At 35.7% G+C, this 20,000-nt stretch overlaps 2 non-coding genes across 2 annotated transcripts; both read right to left on the bottom strand.

Moving 5' to 3' along the window:
• Positions 1-534: 534 nt before the first annotated feature.
• On the bottom strand, positions 535-689 carry LOC143263663 (5.8S ribosomal RNA). Its single transcript, XR_013037037.1, has one exon. It is a non-coding gene; the product is annotated as a 5.8S ribosomal RNA (ribosomal RNA).
• Positions 690-2,017: 1,328 nt separating this feature from the next.
• LOC143263657 (small subunit ribosomal RNA) lies at positions 2,018-3,938 on the bottom strand. The gene has a single exon (XR_013037033.1). It is a non-coding gene; the product is annotated as a small subunit ribosomal RNA (ribosomal RNA).
• Positions 3,939-20,000: the final 16,062 nt, after the last annotated feature.

Raw genomic sequence — 20,000 nt, 5'->3', positions numbered from 1 at the left:
AGGTTCCACTCCCTGGGGCTATGATATATATATACATATAAATTCAAATTCGAAGCAACGGTCACAATTCTACTCTATATTTTTGCGGGTTATGTGTTCTTTCGTTCAATTTCTTTCATGCGTTCGTTCGATCTCTGTACACAGTCTTCACATAGGACAGACTCGTGTAGTACGCTTTCGTGGGTTAAACCCATCTCGTTTCATTTCAGGCGACGTCGGGAGCGCGTTGAAAATGTACCAGTGAAATCTCGATAGTTCTACGGATACGAATCGTCCCGAAAAAGATTTTGTCACCGCTTCGAAGCGGTGTTTCAGACGGGCGGACGTATATAAAACATATACGACACACGACACCGCCTTCCACACTCACGCTAGTTCGAACACGATTTCCATCTCTCTCGAAGACTGTTAGACGTACGTAAAATTTCTCAATATTCATAGGACCGCGACAAACGCCGACGAAGCGCCCATCATTCGCTCGTACGTATATAGGCAACAAGTGCCATCAACGCAAGCAGTTTATAAGTACGTAAACGACCCTCAGCCAGGCGTGGTCCAGGAATTGTATCCGTGGACCGCAATGTGCGTTCGAAATGTCGATGTTCATGTGTCCTGCAGTTCACACGTTGACGCGCAATTAGCTGCGTTCTTCATCGACCCACGAGCCAAGTGATCCACCGTTCAGGGTAATTTTTCCCTTTTATTCTCTCATATATATATAATGTGTATTTGCTATCCACCACATTTTTGTGTTATATTTCGGAACAAGCCGATACCCGAAGAGCTCCAACCAGCGCGCGAAGGAGATTCGGGAGTCGTCGTACAACGACATAATTGTCCCTTAAAGAACGAGATATTTCCGTCGAAACCATATATATATGTACGAGCAAATCCAAAACCACTGTTTTCTTGCAAGTTCGACGGTCGGAGCGAATAGAACATTGAAAAGCCTTCTATCGAAGAAACACAGAGAGTATATCACCTCCAAAAACGACGGGGATATGGATATTCAAACTGGACAATTATCAACCCGATACTGGATTCGAAAAGTTTCTCTCTCCTTTCGTCGTTATTTACACCGGACGGACTCACGGCCGGCTCTAGCTGGGTGTCATATATATATACGTCCCACGCTCATGCTGCCACTAGCGCGCAACAGAGTAGGGTGTCAATGACAACGACACAGCATTGAAACGAGCTACACAAGCCGGTCTCTCTTGATACCAATGTAAACGAGCATTAAGTTATCTTCAGACTGCCCGATATTTTCGTCCTTTGGACTTTCCCAACGATTCCTTTTTTTCTTTTTTTTTTACACCACAGCGAAGACTTGAGGAAGCGTGATTAGCACGCTCGCATCCCTCCCTGTCCTACTACAACTGTGTGTGTGTGTGTAAAGAAAGAAAAAAGAATACATTGGCTTTCTCTCTATCGAGAAGATGGCCTACGCAACGCAGATCAAAGGCCTAATACGTGTAATATAATACGCGTCTGGCCGTGTATAAATCACGCACGAATGATCTGGTCGGGCCCAACTCTTCTCGTACGCTTATTTTTCCGTGTTGAGGCACTATCATAAAATCACACAAACCCCAACACGTGTGTGTCTTGGAAGGAAGATGGCCTACGCAACGCAGATCAAAGGCCTAATACGTGTAGTACACACGTCTGCCGTGTAAATCACGCACGAATGATCTGGTCGGGCCCAACTCTTCTCCACCACACCACATCCCAACTTTGTACATTTTTATATATTTTTGTGCGTTGGGGCACCTTCATAATCACAAACCCCAACAACACATATATCTCTCTCTCTTTGAAAGATTTGTTGTGGCCTACGCAACGCAGATCAAAGGCCTAATACGTGTAGTACACACGTCTGGCCGTGTAAATCACGCACGAATGATCTGGCGGGCTCAACAATATCTTTTTTTTTTATATGAATTCTTATCCACAAACTAATCGAATTCATTTTCTCTCCTCCTCTCCTCTCTCTTTGAGATATATTGGAACATTGTAATGATCCTTCCGCAGGTTCACCTACGGAAACCTTGTTACGACTTTTACTTCCTCTAAATAATCAAGTTTGGTCATCTTCCCGGCATCATCGGCAATGCCGAAACATTGCCGCGCACCAGTCCGAAGACCTCACTAAATCATTCAATCGGTAGTAGCGACGGGCGGTGTGTACAAAGGGCAGGGACGTAATCAACGCGAGCTTATGACTCGCGCTTACTGGGAATTCCTCGTTCATGGGGAATAATTGCAAGCCCCAATCCCTAGCACGAAGGAGGTTCAGCGGGTTACCCGGGCCTTTCGGCCAGGGAACACACGCTGATTCCTTCAGTGTAGCGCGCGTGCGGCCCAGAACATCTAAGGGCATCACAGACCTGTTATTGCTCAATCTCGTGCGGCTAGAAGCCGCCTGTCCCTCTAAGAAGATTTGTTTGTACGTTGGTAGTAAAAACCCCACCGGCAGAAGCCGAGAGCCTTCGAGATACCATAATTACGTCTATTTAGCAGGCTAGAGTCTCGTTCGTTATCGGAATTAACCAGACAAATCGCTCCACCAACTAAGAACGGCCATGCACCACCACCCACCGAATCAAGAAAGAGCTATCAATCTGTCAATCCTTCCGGTGTCCGGGCCTGGTGAGGTTTCCCGTGTTGAGTCAAATTAAGCCGCAGGCTCCACTCCTGGTGGTGCCCTTCCGTCAATTCCTTTAAGTTTCAGCTTTGCAACCATACTTCCCCCGGAACCCAAAAGCTTTGGTTTCCCGGAAGCTGCCCGCCGAGTCATCGTAGGAACTTCGGCGGATCGCTAGCTGGCATCGTTTATGGTTAGAACTAGGGCGGTATCTGATCGCCTTCGAACCTCTAACTTTCGTTCTTGATTAATGAAAACATTTTTGGCAAATGCTTTCGCTTCTGTCCGTCTTGCGACGATCCAAGAATTTCACCTCTAACGTCGCAATACGAATGCCCCCATCTGTCCCTATTAATCATTACCTCGGGGTTCCGAAAACCAACAAAATAGAACCGAGGTCCTATTCCATTATTCCATGCACACAGTATTCAGGCGAAGGTAGCCTGCTTTGAGCACTCTAATTTGTTCAAAGTAAACGTACCGGCCCACCTCGACACTCAGTGAAGAGCACCGCGATGGGATATTAGTTGGACCGCCCCGTGAAGAGCAAAGCCCACCGGTAGGACGTACCACATAATGCCAGTTAAACACCGCGAGCGATGAACCGACACTGTGACACACAGATTCAACTACGAGCTTTTTAACCGCAACAACTTTAATATACGCTATTGGAGCTGGAATTACCGCGGCTGCTGGCACCAGACTTGCCCTCCAATGGATCCTCGTTAAAGGATTTAAAGTGTACTCATTCCGATTACGGGGCCTCGGATGAGTCCCGTATCGTTATTTTTCGTCACTACCTCCCCGTGCCGGGAGTGGGTAATTTGCGCGCCTGCTGCCTTCCTTGGATGTGGTAGCCGTTTCTCAGGCTCCCTCTCCGGAATCGAACCCTGATTCCCCGTTACCCGTTACAACCATGGTAGGCGCAGAACCTACCATCGACAGTTGATAAGGCAGACATTTGAAAGATGCGTCGCCGGTGCTATAAGACCATGCGATCAGCACAAAGTTATTCAGAGTCACCAAAGCAAACGATGGACGAGTGTAAACACCCGCCACCGATTGGTTTTGATCTAATAAAAGCGTTCCTACCATCTCTGGTCGGAACTCTGTTTTGCATGTATTAGCTCTAGAATTACCACAGTTATCCAAGTAAATTTTAGTACGATCTAAGAAACCATAACTGATTTAATGAGCCATTCGCGGTTTCACCTTAATACGGCATGTACTGAGACATGCATGGCTTAATCTTTGAGACAAGCATATGACTACTGGCAGGATCAACCAGGGAACTATACAATATGTATATATAAAATGGACAAAATTTAAATCCTTTTCCATCGTCGCCTGTTTCATATATATATGTCAGGTCGACACACCACTTTTCTCTTTCAAATATGTACAAGTTTTGCCACATTCCGCGCTTGTAACATATCTTCTTTAACGCTCAATTTCTTTCATTTTTCTACCATACAGATATTTTACCGTACGCCCAAAAACGTACGTATTATATTTTTGTTCTATCGTAAAATCACATTTTTCTACGTACGCCAGCTTCGTACGTTTCTATCTTTGCCTTCATAAAATCACAAGATAATTTTATCTTCAAGAGTCTCGCTATTAACATCTTGTAAGATAAATGTACGTCCCAGCTAAAACGTACAAATACTTCAAGTTAAGTAATAATATATCATCGCTATTGACAAATTTTTAAGATCCAAGACACAGTTCTCTCTATATGTTTTAATATTTTTTATGTACTCAAATATATTCAAAGGAAAAAGTACATGGGTGATGCCATAGTCGTGGAAGCGCGTACGCTCACGCTGATCTTCTGACCGCCGGAAGCACGAAACCTCTGATCTGGGCAAAATCGGCAAGCCGAGGAAGAACGGACAGGACACATGCTGGACTGGCGAGAAAGCGTGTTCTTCCGCTCGCGCTAGGCATTTCGATTTCTGACACCTCTTGATTTAAAAAATCAGTTTTTTGATAGTTTTCTCTCTCCACTGGGCTATTCATTTTAGCCACAGTTTTCAATTGGTACGATTTGCTTCCAAATCTTACAGATGCATTTTAAAAAATTTTTCCATCGCTCGGACAGAAGAGTCGATTGCTCAGTGAGTACGAGTATACATACAAAGTGCATACGGGTAACCAACCCCGTAGGGCTTGCCACATATGGGCCATTCGGTCAAAGACACCGACCCGTGGCCACGCTGTGTGGAGAAAAGTCCGTAACGTAAACGGCACGAAACAGTCAGGACCGAAGCCCCGAAGGAGCTCTGAGACAGCTTCTCGACCGAGATCGTAGAATTGGCCCAAAACCCGCTCTGCTCCGTCCGCCTCGCACGGACCGTGTATCTCTTATAGATACCGAACGGCCGGCAAGGACGCCGGCGCCGCCGGCCGAATAGCACGCGCGCTTATGAGTGTAAACCGCCGCGGCAACAGACCGCCCGGCCGTGCTGTTGTAACATAGCGCGTGAACGAACGAAAAAAAAATTTATAGTAAACATTAAAATAAATTACACTACCGTAAACTAGACAAAAAATTACACATTTTTTCCCAATATGAAAATTTTCACAAACTTTTCAAAGTCCCATCGCATCGAGTAAACTTTTTTAATAACGCTTCCGCACGATTCTAAATGCTTAATCCATATGTGAAATCGTTCACTGATCACGAATATCGTATTTAAAAAAATTACAAAAATTTATTTTTCCAAATAATCAAAAAAAACCGAAAAATCACAAGAGTAAAGTACCATTATTTTAAACAATATGTCGTTCTAAATGCTTAATCCCTATGTAAAAAAGTTATCTAAGCAAGAATATGTAATTGAAAAAAATTAGAAAAATTTATTTTAGCCGTAAATCGAAAATAATGGGGACACCGGAGCTGTTCGAAGCGCCGAGACGCGCCGCGTACGGCCGAATATTTTCCAAGTCCCAACGTACCGATCAAGAGTAAAGTACCATTTTCCTACATTAGATTTCGTTCTAAATGCTTAATCCCTATGTAAAAACGTTAGTTAAGCAAGAATATCGTATTTTTAAAAAAATCTAATGATAGGATTTCCCAGAAAATTGAAAAAACCGTAAAATGTCAAGAGTAAAGTGCCATTTTCTGACATTAGATTTCGTTCTAAATGCTTAATCCCTATGTAGAAACGTTAGTTAAGCAAGAATATCGTATTTTTAAAAAAATCTAATGATAGGATTTTTCAGAAAATTGAAAAAACCGTAAAATGTCAAGAGTAAAGTGCCCTTATTTTAAACAATGTATCGTTCTAAATGCTTAATCCCTATGTAAAAAAGTTATTTTAGCAGGAATATGTTATTGAAAAAAATTAGAAAAATTTATTTTAGCCGTAAATCGAAAATAATGGGGACACCGGAGCTGTTCGAAGCGCCGAGCGCGCCGCGTACGCCCGAATATTTTCAAAGTCCCAACGTACCGATCAAGAGTAAAGTACCATTTTCCTACATTAGATTTCGTTCTAAATGCTTAATCCCTATGTAAAAACGTTAGTTAAGCAAGAATATCGTATTTTTAAAAAAATCTAATGATAGGATTTTCCAGAAAATTGAAAAAACCGAAAAATGTCAAGAGTAAAGTGCCATTTTCTGACATTAGATTTCGTTCTAAATGCTTAATCCCTATGTAGAAACGTTAGTTAAGCAAGAATATCGTATTCTTAAAAAAATCTAATGATAGGATTTTTCAGAAAATTGAAAAAACCGTAAAATGTCAAGAGTAAAGTGCCCTTATTTTAAACAATGTATCGTTCTAAATGCTTAATCCCTATGTAAAAAAGTTATTTAAGCAAGAATATGTTATTGAATAAAATGAGAAAAATTTATTTTAGCCGTAAATCGAAAATAATGGATCGAGCGAATCGGTCGATTGCGCCGAGACGCGCTATGATGCAACAGACGAGCGATTGGAACGCCCGAATATTTTCAAAGTCCCAACGTACCGATCAAGAGTAAAGTACCATTTTCCTACATTAGATTTCGTTCTAAATGCTTAATCCCTATGTAAAAACGTTAGTTAAGCAAGAATATCGTATTTTTAAAAAAATCTAATGATAGGATTTCCCAGAAAATTGAAAAAACCGAAAAATGTCAAGAGTAAAGTGCCATTTTCTGACATTAGATTTCGTTCTAAATGCTTAATCCCTATGTAGAAACGTTAGTTAAGCAAGAATATCGTATTTTTAAAAAAATCTAATGATAGGATTTTTCAGAAAATTGAAAAAACCGTAAAATGTCAAGAGTAAAGTGCCCTTATTTTAAACAATGTATCGTTCTAAATGCTTAATCCATATGTAAAAAAGTTATTTAAGCAGGAATATGTTATTGAATAAAATGAGAAAAATTTATTTTAGCCGTAAATCGAAAATAATGGATCGAGCGAATCGGTCGATTGCGCCGAGACGCGCTATGATGCAACAGACGAGCGATTGGAACGCCCGAATATTTTCAAAGTCCCAACGTACCGATCAAGAGTAAAGTACCATTTTCCTACATTAGATTTCGTTCTAAATGCTTAATCCCTATGTAAAAACGTTAGTTAAGCAAGAATATCGTATTTTTAAAAAAATCTAATGATAGGATTTCCCAGAAAATTGAAAAAACCGAAAAATGTCAAGAGTAAAGTGCCATTTTCTGACATTAGATTTCGTTCTAAATGCTTAATCCCTATGTAGAAACGTTAGTTAAGCAAGAATATCGTATTTTTAAAAAAATCTAATGATAGGATTTTTCAGAAAATTGAAAAAACCGTAAAATGTCAAGAGTAAAGTGCCCTTATTTTAAACAATGTATCGTTCTAAAGGCTTAATCCCTATGTAAAAAAGTTATTTAAGCAGGAATATGTTATTGAAAAAAATTAGAAAAATTTATTTTAGCCGTAAATCGAAAATAATGGATCGAGCGAATCGGTCGATTGCGCCGAGACGCGCTATGATGCAACAGACGAGCGATTGGAACGCCCGAATATTTTCAAAGTCCCAACGTACCGATCAAGAGTAAAGTACCATTTTCCTACATTAGATTTCGTTCTAAATGCTTAATCCCTATGTAAAAACGTTAGTTAAGCAAGAATATCGTATTTTTAAAAAAATCTAATGATAGGATTTCCCAGAAAATTGAAAAAACCGAAAAATGTCAAGAGTAAAGTGCCATTTTCTGACATTAGATTTCGTTCTAAATGTTTAATCCCTATGTAGAAACGTTAGTTAAGCAAGAATATCGTATTTTTAAAAAAATCTAATGATAGGATTTTTCAGAAAATTGAAAAAACCGTAAAATGTCAAGAGTAAAGTGCCCTTATTTTAAACAATGTATCGTTCTAAATGCTTAATCCATATGTAAAAAAGTTATTTAAGCAGGAATATGTTATTGAATAAAATGAGAAAAATTTATTTTAGCCGTAAATCGAAAATAATTGATCGAGCGAATCGGTCGATTGCGCCGAGACGCGCTATGATGCAACAGACGAGCGATTGGAACGCCCGAATATTTTCAAAGTCCCAACGTACCGATCAAGAGTAAAGTACCATTTTCCTACATTAGATTTCGTTCTAAATGCTTAATCCCTATGTAAAAACGTTAGTTAAGCAAGAATATCGTATTTTTAAAAAAATCTAATGATAGGATTTTCCAGAAAATTGGAAAAACCGAAAAATGTCAAGAGTAAAGTGCCATTTTCTGACATTAGATTTCGTTCTAAATGCTTAATCCCTATGTAGAAACGTTAGTTAAGCAAGAATATCGTATTTTTAAAAAAATCTAATGATAGGATTTTTCAGAAAATTGAAAAAACCGTAAAATGTCAAGAGTAAAGTGCCCTTATTTTAAACAATGTATCGTTCTAAATGCTTAATCCATATGTAAAAAAGTTATTTAAGCAGGAATATGTTATTGAATAAAATGAGAAAAATTTATTTTAGCCGTAAATCGAAAATAATGGATCGAGCGAATCGGTCGATTGCGCCGAGACGCGCTATGATGCAACAGACGAGCGATTGGAACGCCCGAATATTTTCAAAGTCCCAACGTACCGATCAAGAGTAAAGTACCATTTTCCTACATTAGATTTCGTTCTAAATGCTTAATCCCTATGTAAAAACGTTAGTTAAGCAAGAATATCATATTTTTAAAAAAATCTAATGGTAGGATTTCCCAGAAAATTGAAAAAACCGAAAAATGTCAAGAGTAAAGTGCCATTTTCTGACATTAGATTTCGTTCTAAATGCTTAATCCCTATGTAGAAACGTTAGTTAAGCAAGAATATCGTATTTTTAAAAAAATCTAATGATAGGATTTTTCAGAAAATTGAAAAAACTGTAAAATGTCAAGAGTAAAGTGCCATTATTTTAAACAATGTATCGTTCTAAATGCTTAATCCCTATGTAAAAAAGTTATTTAAGCAAGAATATGTTATTGAAAAAAATTAGAAAAATTTATTTTAGCCGTAAATCGAAAATAATGGGGACACCGAAGCTGTTCGAAGCGCCGAGCGCGCCGCGTACGCCCGAATATTTTCCAAGTCCCAACGTACCGATCAAGAGTAAAGTACCATTTTCCTACATTAGATTTCGTTCTAAATGCTTAATCCCTATGTAAAAACGTTAGTTAAGCAAGAATATCGTATTTTTAAAAAAATCTAATGATAGGATTTTCCAGAAAATTGGAAAAACCGAAAAATGTCAAGAGTAAAGTGCCATTTTCTGACATTAGATTTCGTTCTAAATGCTTAATCCCTATGTAGAAACGTTAGTTAAGCAAGAATATCGTATTTTTAAAAAAATCTAATGATAGGATTTTTCAGAAAATTGAAAAAACCGTAAAATGTCAAGAGTAAAGTGCCCTTATTTTAAACAATGTATCGTTCTAAATGCTTAATCCATATGTAAAAAAGTTATTTAAGCAGGAATATGTTATTGAATAAAATGAGAAAAATTTATTTTAGCCGTAAATCGAAAATAATGGATCGAGCGAATCGGTCGATTGCGCCGAGACGCGCTATGATGCAACAGACGAGCGATTGGAACGCCCGAATATTTTCAAAGTCCCAACGTACCGATCAAGAGTAAAGTACCATTTTCCTACATTAGATTTCGTTCTAAATGCTTAATCCCTATGTAAAAACGTTAGTTAAGCAAGAATATCATATTTTTAAAAAAATCTAATGGTAGGATTTCCCAGAAAATTGAAAAAACCGAAAAATGTCAAGAGTAAAGTGCAATTTTCTGACATTAGATTTCGTTCTAAATGCTTAATCCCTATGTAGAAACGTTAGTTAAGCAAGAATATCGTATTTTTAAAAAAATCTAATGATAGGATTTTTCAGAAAATTGAAAAAACCGTAAAATGTCAAGAGTAAAGTGCCCTTATTTTAAACATTATATCGTTCTAAATGCTTAATCCCTATGTAAAAAAGTTATCTAAGCAAGAATATGTTATTGAATAAAATGAGAAAAATTTATTTTAGCCGTAAATCGAAAATAATGGGTCGAGCGAATCGGTCGATTGCGCCGAGACGCGCTATGATGCAACAGACGAGCGTTTGGAACGCCCGAATATTTTCAAAGTCCCAACGTACCGATCAAGAGTAAAGTACCATTTTCCTACATTAGATTTCGTTCTAAATGCTTAATCCCTATGTAGAAACGTTAGTTAAGCAAGAATATCGTATTTTTAAAAAAATCTAATGATAGGATTTTCCAGAAAATTGAAAAAACCGAAAAATGTCAAGAGTAAAGTGCCATTTTCTGACATTAGATTTCGTTCTAAATGCTTAATCCCTATGTAGAAACGTTAGTTAAGCAAGAATATCGTATTTTTAAAAAAATCTAATGATAGGATTTTTCAGAAAATTGAAAAAACCGTAAAATGTCAAGAGTAAAGTGCCCTTATTTTAAACATTATATCGTTCTAAATGCTTAATCCCTATGTAAAAAAGTTATCTAAGCAAGAATATGTTATTGAATAAAATGAGAAAAATTTATTTTAGCCGTAAATCGAAAATAATGGGTCGAGCGAATCGGTCGATTGCGCCGAGACGCGCTATGATGCAACAGACGAGCGTTTGGAACGCCCGAATATTTTCAAAGTCCCAACGTACCGATCAAGAGTAAAGTACCATTTTCCTACATTAGATTTCGTTCTAAATGCTTAATCCCTATGTAGAAACGTTAGTTAAGCAAGAATATCGTATTTTTAAAAAAATCTAATGATAGGATTTTCCAGAAAATTGAAAAAACCGAAAAATGTCAAGAGTAAAGTGCCATTTTCTGACATTAGATTTCGTTCTAAATGCTTAATCCCTATGTAGAAACGTTAGTTAAGCAAGGATATCGTATTTTTAAAAAAATCTAATCATAGGATTTTTCAGAAAATTGAAAAAACCGTAAAATGTCAAGAGTAAAGTGCCCTTATTTTAAACAATGTATCGTTCTAAATGCTTAATCCATATGTAAAAAAGTTATTTAAGCAGGAATATGTTATTGAATAAAATGAGAAAAATTTATTTTAGCCGTAAATCGAAAATAATGGATCGAGCGAATCGGTCGATTGCGCCGAGACGCGCTATGATGCAACAGACGAGCGTTTGGAACGCCCGAATATTTTCAAAGTCCCAACGTACCGATCAAGAGTAAAGTACCATTTTCCTACATTAGATTTCGTTCTAAATGCTTAATCCCTATGTAGAAACGTTAGTTAAGCAAGAATATCGTATTTTTAAAAAAATCTAATGATAGGATTTTCCAGAAAATTGAAAAAACCGAAAAATGTCAAGAGTAAAGTGCCATTTTCTGACATTAGATTTCGTTCTAAATGCTTAATCCCTATGTAGAAACGTTAGTTAAGCAAGAATATCGTATTTTTAAAAAAATCTAATGATAGGATTTTTCAGAAAATTGAAAAAACCGTAAAATGTCAAGAGTAAAGTGCCCTTATTTTAAACATTATATCGTTCTAAATGCTTAATCCCTATGTAAAAAAGTTATCTAAGCAAGAATATGTTATTGAATAAAATGAGAAAAATTTATTTTAGCCGTAAATCGAAAATAATGGGTCGAGCGAATCGGTCGATTGCGCCGAGACGCGCTATGATGCAACAGACGAGCGATTGGAACGCCCGAATATTTTCAAAGTCCCACCGTACCGATCAAGAGTAAAGTACCATTTTCCTACATTAGATTTCGTTCCAAATGCTTAATCCCTATGTAAAAACGTTAGTTAAGCAAGAATATCGTATTTTTAAAAAAATCTAATGATAGGATTTTCCAGAAAATTGGAAAAACCGAAAAATGTCAAGAGTAAAGTGCCATTTTCTGACATTAGATTTCGTTCTAAATGCTTAATCCCTATGTAGAAACGTTAGTTAAGCAAGAATATCGTATTTTTAAAAAAATCTAATGATAGGATTTTTCAGAAAATTGAAAAAACCGTAAAATGTCAAGAGTAAAGTGCCCTTATTTTAAACATTATATCGTTCTAAATGCTTAATCCCTATGTAAAAAAGTTATCTAAGCAAGAATATGTTATTGAATAAAATGAGAAAAATTTATTTTAGCCGTAAATCCAAAATAATGGGTCGAGCGAATCGGTCGATTGCGCCGAGACGCGCTATGATGCAACAGACGAGCGATTGGAACGCCCGAATATTTTCAAAGTCCCACCGTACCGATCAAGAGTAAAGTACCATTTTCCTACATTAGATTTCGTTCCAAATGCTTAATCCCTATGTAAAAACGTTAGTTAAGCAAGAATATCGTATTTTTAAAAAAATCTAATGATAGGATTTTCCAGAAAATTGAAAAAACCGAAAAATGTCAAGAGTAAAGTGCCATTTTCTGACATTAGATTTCGTTCTAAATGCTTAATCCCTATGTAGAAACGTTAGTTAAGCAAGAATATCGTATTTTTAAAAAAATCTAATGATAGGATTTTTCAGAAAATTGAAAAAACCGTAAAATGTCAAGAGTAAAGTGCCCTTATTTTAAACATTATATCGTTCTAAATGCTTAATCCCTATGTAAAAAAGTTATCTAAGCAAGAATATGTTATTGAATAAAATGAGAAAAATTTATTTTAGCCGTAAATCCAAAATAATGGGTCGAGCGAATCGGTCGATTGCGCCGAGACGCGCTATGATGCAACAGACGAGCGATTGGAACGCCCGAATATTTTCAAAGTCCCACCGTACCGATCAAGAGTAAAGTACCATTTTCCTACATTAGATTTCGTTCTAAATGCTTAATCCCTATGTAGAAACGTTAGTTAAGCAAGAATATCGTATTTTTAAAAAAATCTAATGATAGGATTTTCCAGAAAATTGAAAAAACCGAAAAATGTCAAGAGTAAAGTGCCATTTTCTGACATTAGATTTCGTTCTAAATGCTTAATCCCTATGTAGAAACGTTAGTTAAGCAAGAATATCGTATTTTTAAAAAAATCTAATGATAGGATTTTTCAGAAAATTGAAAAAACCGTAAAATGTCAAGAGTAAAGTGCCCTTATTTTAAACATTATATCGTTCTAAATGCTTAATCCCTATGTAAAAAAGTTATCTAAGCAAGAATATGTTATTGAATAAAATGAGAAAAATTTATTTTAGCCGTAAATCCAAAATAATGGGTCGGGCGAATCGGTCGATTGCGCCGAGACGCGCTATGATGCAACAGACGAGCGATTGGAACGCCCGAATATTTTCAAAGTCCCACCGTACCGATCAAGAGTAAAGTACCATTTTCCTACATTAGATTTCGTTCTAAATGCTTAATCCCTATGTAGAAACGTTAGTTAAGCAAGAATATCGTATTTTTAAAAAAATCTAATGATAGGATTTCCCAGAAAATTGAAAAAACCGAAAAATGTCAAGAGTAAAGTGCCATTTTCTGACATTAGATTTCGTTCTAAATGCTTAATCCCTATGTAGAAACGTTAGTTAAGCAAGAATATCGTATTTTTAAAAAAATCTAATGATAGGATTTTTCAGAAAATTGAAAAAACTGTAAAATGTCAAGAGTAAAGTGCCATTATTTTAAACAATGTATCGTTCTAAATGCTTAATCCCTATGTAAAAAAGTTATTTAAGCAAGAATATGTTATTGAAAAAAATTAGAAAAATTTATTTTAGCCGTAAATCGAAAATAATGGGGACACCGAAGCTGTTCGAAGCGCCGAGCGCGCCGCGTACGCCCGAATATTTTCCAAGTCCCAACGTACCGATCAAGAGTAAAGTACCATTTTCCTACATTAGATTTCGTTCTAAATGCTTAATCCCTATGTAAAAACGTTAGTTAAGCAAGAATATCGTATTTTTAAAAAAATCTAATGATAGGATTTTCCAGAAAATTGGAAAAACCGAAAAATGTCAAGAGTAAAGTGCCATTTTCTGACATTAGATTTCGTTCTAAATGCTTAATCCCTATGTAGAAACGTTAGTTAAGCAAGAATATCGTATTTTTAAAAAAATCTAATGATAGGATTTTTCAGAAAATTGAAAAAACCGTAAAATGTCAAGAGTAAAGTGCCCTTATTTTAAACAATGTATCGTTCTAAATGCTTAATCCATATGTAAAAAAGTTATTTAAGCAGGAATATGTTATTGAATAAAATGAGAAAAATTTATTTTAGCCGTAAATCGAAAATAATGGATCGAGCGAATCGGTCGATTGCGCCGAGACGCGCTATGATGCAACAGACGAGCGATTGGAACGCCCGAATATTTTCAAAGTCCCAACGTACCGATCAAGAGTAAAGTACCATTTTCCTACATTAGATTTCGTTCTAAATGCTTAATCCCTATGTAGAAACGTTAGTTAAGCAAGAATATCGTATTTTTAAAAAAATCTAATGATAGGATTTTCCAGAAAATTGAAAAAACCGAAAAATGTCAAGAGTAAAGTGCCATTTTCTGACATTAGATTTCGTTCTAAATGCTTAATCCCTATGTAAAAACGTTAGTTAAGCAAGAATATCGTATTTTTAAAAAAATCTAATGATAGGATTTTTCAGAAAATTGAAAAAACCGTAAAATGTCAAGAGTAAAGTGCCCTTATTTTAAACATTATATCGTTCTAAATGCTTAATCCCTATGTAAAAAAGTTATCTAAGCAAGAATATGTTATTGAATAAAATGAGAAAAATTTATTTTAGCCGTAAATCCAAAATAATGGGTCGAGCGAATCGGTCGATTGCGCCGAGACGCGCTATGATGCAACAGACGAGCGATTGGAACGCCCGAATATTTTCAAAGTCCCACCGTACCGATCAAGAGTAAAGTACCATTTTCCTACATTAGATTTCGTTCCAAATGCTTAATCCCTATGTAAAAACGTTAGTTAAGCAAGAATATCGTATTTTTAAAAAAATCTAATGATAGGATTTTCCAGAAAATTGAAAAAACCGAAAAATGTCAAGAGTAAAGTGCCATTTTCTGACATTAGATTTCGTTCTAAATGCTTAATCCCTATGTAGAAACGTTAGTTAAGCAAGAATATCGTATTTTTAAAAAAATCTAATGATAGGATTTTTCAGAAAATTGAAAAAACCGTAAAATGTCAAGAGTAAAGTGCCCTTATTTTAAACATTATATCGTTCTAAATGCTTAATCCCTATGTAAAAAAGTTATCTAAGCAAGAATATGTTATTGAATAAAATGAGAAAAATTTATTTTAGCCGTAAATCCAAAATAATGGGTCGAGCGAATCGGTCGATTGCGCCGAGACGCGCTATGATGCAACAGACGAGCGATTGGAACGCCCGAATATTTTCAAAGTCCCACCGTACCGATCAAGAGTAAAGTACCATTTTCCTACATTAGATTTCGTTCTAAATGCTTAATCCCTATGTAGAAACGTTAGTTAAGCAAGAATATCGTATTTTTAAAAAAATCTAATGATAGGATTTTCCAGAAAATTGAAAAAACCGAAAAATGTCAAGAGTAAAGTGCCATTTTCTGACATTAGATTTCGTTCTAAATGCTTAATCCCTATGTAGAAACGTTAGTTAAGCAAGAATATCGTATTTTTAAAAAAATCTAATGATAGGATTTTTCAGAAAATTGAAAAAACCGTAAAATGTCAAGAGTAAAGTGCCCTTATTTTAAACATTATATCGTTCTAAATGCTTAATCCCTATGTAAAAAAGTTATCTAAGCAAGAATATGTTATTGAATAAAATGAGAAAAATTTATTTTAGCCGTAAATCCAAAATAATGGGTCGGGCGAATCGGTCGATTGCGCCGAGACGCGCTATGATGCAACAGACGAGCGATTGGAACGCCCGAATATTTTCAAAGTCCCACCGTACCGATCAAGAGTAAAGTACCATTTTCCTACATTAGATTTCGTTCTAAATGCTTAATCCCTATGTAGAAACGTTAGTTAAGCAAGAATATCGTATTTTTAAAAAAATCTAATGATAGGATTTCCCAGAAAATTGAAAAAACCGAAAAATGTCAAGAGTAAAGTGCCATTTTCTGACATTAGATTTCGTTCTAAATGCTTAATCCCTATGTAGAAACGTTAGTTAAGCAAGAATATCGTATTTTTAAAAAAATCTAATGATAGGATTTTTCAGAAAATTGAAAAAACTGTAAAATGTCAAGAGTAAAGTGCCATTATTTTAAACAATGTATCGTTCTAAATGCTTAATCCCTATGTAAAAAAGTTATTTAAGCAAGAATATGTTATTGAAAAAAATTAGAAAAATTTATTTTAGCCGTAAATCGAAAATAATGGGGACACCGAAGCTGTTCGAAGCGCCGAGCGCGCCGCGTACGCCCGAATATTTTCCAAGTCCCAACGTACCGATCAAGAGTAAAGTACCATTTTCCTACATTAGATTTCGTTCTAAATGCTTAATCCCTATGTAAAAACGTTAGTTAAGCAAGAATATCGTATTTTTAAAAAAATCTAATGATAGGATTTTCCAGAAAATTGGAAAAACCGAAAAATGTCAAGAGTAAAGTGCCATTTTCTGACATTAGATTTCGTTCTAAATGCTTAATCCCTATGTAGAAACGTTAGTTAAGCAAGAATATCGTATTTTTAAAAAAATCTAATGATAGGATTTTTCAGAAAATTGAAAAAACCGTAAAATGTCAAGAGTAAAGTGCCCTTATTTTAAACAATGTATCGTTCTAAATGCTTAATCCATATGTAAAAAAGTTATTTAAGCAGGAATATGTTATTGAATAAAATGAGAAAAATTTATTTTAGCCGTAAATCGAAAATAATGGATTGAGCGAATCGGTCGATTGCGCCGAGACGCGCTATGATGCAACAGACGAGCGATTGGAACGCCCGAATATTTTCAAAGTCCCAACGTACCGATCAAGAGTAAAGTACCATTTTCCTACATTAGATTTCGTTCTAAATGCTTAATCCCTATGTAAAAACGTTAGTTAAGCAAGAATATCGTATTTTTAAAAAAATCTAATGATAGGATTTCCCAGAAAATTGAAAAAACCGAAAAATGTCAAGAGTAAAGTGCCATTTTCTGACATTAGATTTCGTTCTAAATGCTTAATCCCTATGTAGAAACGTTAGTTAAGCAAGAATATCGTATTTTTAAAAAAATCTAATGATAGGATTTTTCAGAAAATTGAAAAAACCGTAAAATGTCAAGAGTAAAGTGCCCTTATTTTAAACAATGTATCGTTCTAAATGCTTAATCCCTATGTAAAAAAGTTATTTAAGCAGGAATATGTTATTGAATAAAATGAGAAAAATTTATTTTAGCCGTAAATCGAAAATAATGGATCGAGCGAATCGGTCGATTGCGCCGAGACGCGCTATGATGCAACAGACGAGCGATTGGAACGCCCGAATATTTTCAAAGTCCCAACGTACCGATCAAGAGTAAAGTACCATTTTCCTACATTAGATTTCGTTCTAAATGCTTAATCCCTATGTAAAAACGTTAGTTAAGCAAGAATATCGTATTTTTAAAAAAATCTAATGATAGGATTTCCCAGAAAATTGAAAAAACCGTAAAATGTCAAGAGTAAAGTGCCATTTTCTGACATTAGATTTCGTTCTAAATGCTTAATCCCTATGTAGAAACGTTAGCTAAGCAAGAATATCGTATTTTTAAAAAAATCTAATGATAGGATTTTTCAGAAAATTGAAAAAACCGTAAAATGTCAAGAGTAAAGTGCCCTTATTTTAAACAATGTATCGTTCTAAATGCTTAATCCCTATGTAAAAAAGTTATTTAAGCAAGAATATGTTATTGAATAAAATGAGAAAAATTTATTTTAGCCGTAAATCGAAAATAATGGATCGAGCGAATCGGTCGATTGCGCCGAGACGCGCTATGATGCAACAGACGAGCGATTGGAACGCCCGAATATTTTCAAAGTCCCAACGTACCGATCAAGAGTAAAGTACCATTTTCCTACATTAGATTTCGTTCTAAATGCTTAATCCCTATGTAAAAACGTTAGTTAAGCAAGAATATCGTATTTTTAAAAAAATCTAATGATAGGATTTTCCAGAAAATTGAAAAAACCGAAAAATGTCAAGAGTAAAGTGCCATTTTCTGACATTAGATTTCGTTCTAAATGCTTAATCCCTATGTAGAAACGTTAGTTAAGCAAGAATATCGTATTTTTAAAAAAATCTAATGATAGGATTTTTCAGAAAATTGAAAAAACCGTAAAATGTCAAGAGTAAAGTGCCCTTATTTTAAACAATGTATCGTTCTAAATGCTTAATCCCTATGTAAAAAAGTTATTTTAGCAGGAATATGTTATTGAAAAAAATTAGAAAAATTTATTTTAGCCGTAAATCGAAAAAAAGACTGTTCGTTTCTCTGTCTCTCTCGCGCGATCGAACTATCGATGTTTCCCGACAAACTATTGGGAGTTTAATTAAACTTTATACATGAAATTACGCGTTCTGATCCCTGCTACACAGCCGTATACTTTTTATAATTTTGTGGAATCGGGAACCTTGAAATATTTAACATAACGCGGATCGTCTGTCTCTGTCTCTTTCTAGATCGGAAGAATCGATGTTTCCCGGCAAACTATTGGGAGTTTAATTAAACTTTATACATGAAATTACTCGTTTTGATCCCCGCTACACAGCCGTATACTTTTTATAATTTTGTGGAATCGGGAACCTTGAAATATTTAACATAACGCGGATCGTCTGTCTCTGTCTCTTTCTAGATCGGGAGAATCGATGTTTCCCGGCAAACTATTGGGAGATTAATTAAACTTTATACATGAAATTACTCGTTTTGATCCCCGCTACACAGCCGTATACTTTTTATAATTTTGTGGAATCGGGAACCTTGAAATATTTAACATAACGCGGATCGTCTGTCTCTGTCTCTTTCTAGATCGGAAGAATCGATGTTTCCCGGCAAACTATTGGGAGTTTAATTAAACTTTATACATGAAATTACTCGTTTTGATCCCCGCTACACAGCCGTATACTTTTTATAATTTTGTGGAATCGGGAACCTTGAAATATTTAACATAACGCGGATCGTCTGTCTCTGTCTCTTTCTAGATCGGAAGAATCGATATTTCCCGGCAAACTATTGGGAGTTTAATTAAACTTTATACATGAAATTACTCGTTTTGATCCCCGCTACACAGCCGTATACTTTTTATAATTTTGTGGAATCGGGAACCTTGAAATATTTAACATAACGCGGATCGTCTGTCTCTGTCTCTTTCTAGATCGGAAGAATCGATGTTTCCCGGCAAACTATTGGGAGTTTAATTAAACTTTATACATGAAATTACTCGTTTTGATCCCCGCTACACAGCCGTATACTTTTTATAATTTTGTGGAATCGGGAACCTTGCAATATTTAACATAACGCGGATCGACTATCTCTGTCTCTTTCTAGATCGGAATAATCGATGTTTCCCGGCAAACTATTGGGAGATTAATTAAACTTTATACATGAAATTACTCGTTTTGATCCCCGCTACACAGCCGTATACTTTTTATAATTTTGTGGAATCGGGAACCTTGAAATATTTAACATAACGCGGATCGTCTGTCTCTGTCTCTTTCTAGATCGGAATAATCGTTGTTTCCCGGCAAACTATTGGGAGATTAATTAAACAATATACATGAAATTACTCGTTTTGATCCCCGCTACACAGCCGTATACTTTTTATAATTTTGTGGAATCGGGAACCTTGAAATATTTAACATAACGCGGATCGTCTGTCTCTGTCTCTTTCTAGATCGGAAGAATCGATGTTTCCCGGCAAACTATTGGGAGTTTAATTAAACTTTATACATGAAATTACTCGTTTTGATCCCCGCTACACAGCCGTATACTTTTTATAATTTTG

Source organism: Megalopta genalis, unplaced genomic scaffold (assembly GCF_051020955.1).
Source record: "Megalopta genalis isolate 19385.01 unplaced genomic scaffold, iyMegGena1_principal scaffold1018, whole genome shotgun sequence".
NCBI lineage: Eukaryota > Metazoa > Arthropoda > Insecta > Hymenoptera > Halictidae > Megalopta > Megalopta genalis.
The sequence above is the reverse complement of the archived record's forward strand: the minus strand, read 5'-3'. Positions and strand labels throughout refer to the sequence as shown.